General features: G+C 37.8%; 1 pseudogene; it reads right to left on the bottom strand.

The window, feature by feature from the left end:
* Positions 1 to 2,493: 2,493 nt before the first annotated feature.
* On the bottom strand, positions 2,494 to 4,298 carry LOC103672717 (annotated as a pseudogene).
* Between the last annotated feature and the right edge of the window lie 1,357 nt (positions 4,299 to 5,655).

Here is a 5,655-nt window from a genome sequence, read left to right as displayed (position 1 = left end):
TCAAAAGAGCTTCAATTAATGTAGCTGCTCTTCCTGCCTATAACTTAATCTGTTATGGATAAAGCTGATAGTGTTTTTCTGAAATTTAAATCTGACCTTATTTCCACTCCTTTGTTTAAAATCCATCTATGCCTTTCCTATTGCCTTCAAGACAAAAATGTAAAATCCTTACCATGACATATAAGACCCCTCATGGTATGACCTCTGTATACAACTTTTACCCCTTTCTATCACTTTCCTCTCTAGCTATACCTAATAACATTATTTTTTGGATGCCCAAAGCACCCCACTTCCCAAATGTTGGTGAAATATGCTGCACTTTCTACTTTATGCACCAATTCCCTTGTTATTTCCTTCTACTAACTCTGTTTTTCAAATATCACCTCTTCTAGGAACCCTGCCTTGTTATGTTTTCTTATGCTCTAGGTTTCCCTTAACTACAGTAGTGATTTTCTTGCATTATAAATTGCATACTTAAGCATAAGGGTTCCAGAGTCAGACTGTATAGATCTGGGTGCTGGTATCAATGGTAACTGGCTTCATGACATTGAATGTGCTACTTAAATTTCCATGCTTGTGTCTCCTCTTTGTGAAAAGATTATTTTAGTAGGATTCATCTCTTAATTTGTTTTGAGAATTAAATGCTAGGACGTGTAAAATTCTTAGAACAGTGCTCGCACAAAGTTAAGTGCTTGACAAACATTAGATAGGATTACTATCTCTGCTGACGAAATTCGTTTTTTAGCAGTGTAGGCTGTGTTTGTGTTTTTTATTTCAGCACTCTTTATCCAGTCTCTGGTGTATGGTACCCATGGATGACTGTAATTCTTTTACACATTAAGTCTTTCAACAAATTTTAGTTGAGCACCTGACAGGCACTTCTATGCCCTAGGGATACATCAGTGAAAAATTAAAATCCTGTCCTCATAATGTTTCCCTAGAGACAGAAAAGGATTAAGTAAAACAATGGATAAGCAATAGTAATATGAAAGAGGGAAAAAATGGGCAATGGGTTGGAGGGGGAGCAGATAGGAAATGCTAGTGATGGGCATGGGTTAAAGATAAGAGAAAAGGCAGAGAGGGGATGCAATTTTTAAACAGGATAATCAAGAAAGGCTTATGGAGAAGATGATGTTTCAGCAAAGATCTGAAGTAGATGAGAGATTGAATTATGCAGATATGCAAGGGCACTCAGCTCTCACCCAGAGGGGGGAACAATTACACAGACCCTAAGATGGGCCCCTGCTTGGCATGTTTGAGAAAATGCAAGAGTAGTGCTGCTGAAAGAGTAGGAGAATATGACTTCTGGAAGGGAGGTTGAGAAAGACCACAGGGTCCTGTTTGCCATTGTAAGGACTTTATCCTTTGTTGGAGAGCAATGAGAAGCCACTGGAGTGTTCTGAGGAGTAAATATCTGAACTGGGGTTTAACAATATCACTATGGCTGCAATGTTGAGATTAAAATGAAGGAAGGCAGGGAGAGCAGCTAGAAGACTCGTGTAAGAATTTAGGCAAGAGATGACGGTGACGTGGACAAGGGTGGTAGTGTTGGGTCAGATTATAGATATGATCTGAAGATAGAACCGATAGGATTGACCAAGAGATGGTACATAGTGTGTGAGACAAGGATGCCTCCAAAGATTTTAGCCTAATAAACTGGAAAGAGAGATTGCCTTCAAGTGAGTAGGAGAAGATTGAAAATAAGAGATTCTTTTTTCTTGTTGTAGAGTTGGAGACCAGGAGTTGATTTGAGGATGTAAAGTTTAAGATGGCAAGTAAATATATGTACAGAGATAAATGAGTCTAGAGTTCCAGAGGAAGAGGTCTGTACTAGAAATCTAAAGTTGGAAGTTATCAGAGTATAGATGGTATTTAAAACCTTGAAACTAGATGAGATTACCAAGGAAATGACCATTGAGATGTCAAGATCTGAATACAAGAGCACCCCAAAGTTTAGAAGCTATGGAAATAAGGAGGAACCAGCAAAAGAGACTGAGAAAGAGAGTACTATAAAATAGAAAAAAATGTAAAAGTGAGGTATTTTGCAATCAGGTGAAGAAAACATTTAAATAAGAAGTGATCAACTGTGTCAACTGCTTTAGGTCAACCAATACAAGGACTGAAAAATGAAAAATCTGTTTAGTAACATGGAGATCATAGAGTGTTTACAAGGCCATTTACCGTGGAAAGATAAGGGTAAAAGCATGCTTGAGGTTAAGTCTGAGAAAGACTAGGAGAACAGGAATTGGAGACAGAAGTATAGACAGTTCTTTCAAGAAGTTCTGCCATAAATGAGTCAATAAATGGGGATGTGGGGGTCAAAAGAAAATTCATAGGGTCTGTCATTGTTAAAGGTATGAGAGCTATAGCTCATTTATATACTGATGGGAATTTTTTTCAACAATGAAGGGAAACCAAGGATGTGGGAAAGTGGTAGAACTGCTGAGGAGATATCCTTGAGCAAATAAGAGAGGACAGGATCTACTTCACAAGTGTAAGGCTGGTCTTGGATCCCAGACGGAAGATCTTAGTAGTAACAGGAGGAAAGACAAAATATATGGGCACCAATGCAGGTAAACAGGCAGATGTTATGATGAGCCTGCAGTTTCTAATTATATCTATTAAAGGCCTCTTCAAGAAATATTAGAACACTTTTCTATTACATATATAAATCACTTTAATTAAATAACTAAGCATTTTAAAAGGCCTAGTGTGGTATGACACTGTTGATTTGAATACGGAGAGATTCCCTTTTCTTGCAAGGAACAGTACTATGGGTGAAGTGGGTAAATAATTGTGATGTAGTGTTATCAAAAAGGCATATGAAAATACTGCAGGAGCTAATACTGAGAAAAACACTGAACAGAATTTTCAGAGTATATAAGCTTGCAGCTAGGACTAATTTTCTATGGTTTAATATTCTGGGTCAGTAAGCTTTTTCAGTTCTATAATATAACATTGTTATATGAGAAAATTCTCATTTCCTGCATAGACAAATAAGTAAATGCTGTGTTTGTCTTTCAGTCAATTTGAAGTTGATATAGGGAAACTGGCCTGAACATGGTAAGACTTTAGATTTCTAGCTTGCAAACTTCTGGCATCTAGATACCAAATTGCTTCCATCTCAGAAAGTACTTGGCTCCTGAATCAATCTTTCTTTCTTTCTTTTGGGTTTTTGCGTTTTTTTGGTTTTTTTTTTTTTTTTTTGAATGACCAATATTCCACCTCTATTATCCTCTCCAGTCAGAAGTTCTTTGAAATGATGCTGTTGGCCTTGGCCAGTGGGAGGATGGAGTCATTTGACTCACCATCCTGCAAATGGCCCCACAGATAGCATAGGTTTTAAATTGGCCATTGAACCTGCATGTCATCTTGTCGACCTTGGCCATGTTCATCTGGATGGATGTGTGGTCCTTGGCGTGGCTGATGCCATTGGTGAGGGTGCATTTCAGCAGCACATATAGGTCCACCAACTCATCAGTGTCATTCTGCATGTCCAGAGTGCGCCTGCTGCTACCGCCACAAGCGTGAGTGCAGAAACTCTTGAATCAGTTTTAAAAACATTTTTCCCATGTGATACTTTTTCTTAAGAGGAACTCATAAATAATTATTTAGATATTTACAGTTGGCTTAAATTTTAAACATTTGGTGGGAGTTTTAAAAATATATGTTATTTTAAATTTTCAGAGAACAAAATTTTAAGACCCTAGGAGTTACTATTATAAAATGAATAATTCTCTTTGCTTTTCCAATCTCATAAAAAATAACTTCAAAACTGACAGTGCCATATAGGACCCAGCTGCAAAAATTCAAAACCAGCTACATGCAGCTGCATTCTGGTTTCCCTAATTCATCTAACAGCTTTTAGTGGGTTCTATAAGTGATAGAAAAGGCACAGCAGATGTGCAAGATGGCTCCTAAAATCTAAAGTGGGACAGATGGTTCTCTGATTGATTGACAGCATGAGGAGCACCGCTACCAAGGGTCATCTCTTGTGGAGGATTTCCCCCTCCCTCTTCCTGCTTCTGCTTACAAATGAAACTTTCATACAAGAAAGACAAGCAGGGGATGTAAGTAAGTAAGAAAGTCTTTCTCTTCAAATATGCATTGTAGTGAAAAGATTCTCAGCAAACAGAGTCACTTAGATGTTGAAAAAATTCTCCTTCTCTAACTTTTGACAAAGAGTTGACTCTGCATAATTATAACAAAGTAGACAAATACATGTTTGAATGCAAAACTCAGGATACTGGAGATAGAGCTGAGATTAAAGAAAGAACAAAGAAATAATATAATTGGGATTTATTAGCTCTCAAACAGCATTGATTAGAACTGAAATATTTCACCATTGGAATCCCTATACTGCCCTTAATAAGGTGTTTGTTTTAAATTTTAATTAGAAAGCCGGACAAAGTATTTGAGGTTGTTAACCAGGAATTCATAGCCTAGGCTATATCACCTGAATGCTTACTCCTCTCTTTCTTCAAATTCCTTTCTAGTACCTCAAATCCTCAAGAAAAGTGAAAAACACTTCATTAATTGCATGTGTAAGTGCTGGACCCAGGAATACATGCTTCTTATAACTTTGTGTGATTTAGGATTTCGGAGATGTTGATTGACTTTTCGTAGATTCACATTAATATAGAAACATACCCCAATTTTACTGATGCTTCTCTTCATCTCTCCTGCTGTAAAATGGAAACCAAGTACAAAATGTACCCCAGGAAAATATGTCCCAGCATAAATTCAGATGCATACTAGGATCCCAAGTTTCCTTCAAACCAGCTCTAGAAGAAATTCAGACAATCACGAATGCAAGATTTCTCTGTAGAAGAAAGTCAGGAAGGGTAATGTGTTTGCAAGGAACAGCTGAGGGTAAACTGTCTTGAAACTTTCACCTAAAATATTTGCCTAAAACTATGCTTATTTGGCGTCATCTGCCCTATCTGCCAGTGAATTCACATCCCCCGGGAAGCCTGCCTTTCAGAGGGTCTTCAAGTGCTGTACTGTGATAAAAATCTAAAAACTAGAGTGACCTTACATGTGATTCAATCTAGACTTCACTCCTGAGGCTTGTGAACGAAACTGGGTTCTAAGAATGTATGCAACAATCCCCTGGTTACCTCCTTTTACTCTTAAGTATCACTTCTTCTGCCCTTATAAAACCTTATAAACCTTATAAACCTTATAAAACCCTCAGATTCCAATGGCTAGGAGGAATCAAACTAGAACTAGCCTGTAGCTCTGAACCTGCAGCAACCCCAAACTCTGTAATCCTTCCTTGCATTTCCCATCACCTCCATTTTAATGATGACAAAGTCTTTTGTGGTACTGGTGCAAATCCGTCAAAAATGAAACATTTCTATTCCACTACCTGGTCAACATCATATTCTTCCTGCTCTCCCACACAGATAGTTTTATGTACAACTGTGCTTTGACATCATGGTGACTGCCAGGTCTTTGAGAACCCTAACTTTATACCCATCTGTCTTCACTCTTTCCCTACTTTGATTCCATTGCCCATCATTTCAGACATTCTCTTGCCCATATCCTCAACTTCCTTGTCTTTCCATTACAAATATATAAACTGGTGTTTTGTACCTTTCATTACTTTTTTTCTCCCTGTTTCGAAGGATGGGTCAGTCCTTCTCCCATTTA

This window comes from Ursus maritimus, unplaced genomic scaffold (genome assembly GCF_017311325.1).
Source record: "Ursus maritimus isolate PB19 unplaced genomic scaffold, ASM1731132v1 scaffold_8, whole genome shotgun sequence".
In the NCBI taxonomy this organism is placed as follows: domain Eukaryota; kingdom Metazoa; phylum Chordata; class Mammalia; order Carnivora; family Ursidae; genus Ursus; species Ursus maritimus.
This window is presented reverse-complemented; position numbering and strand designations above follow the sequence as displayed.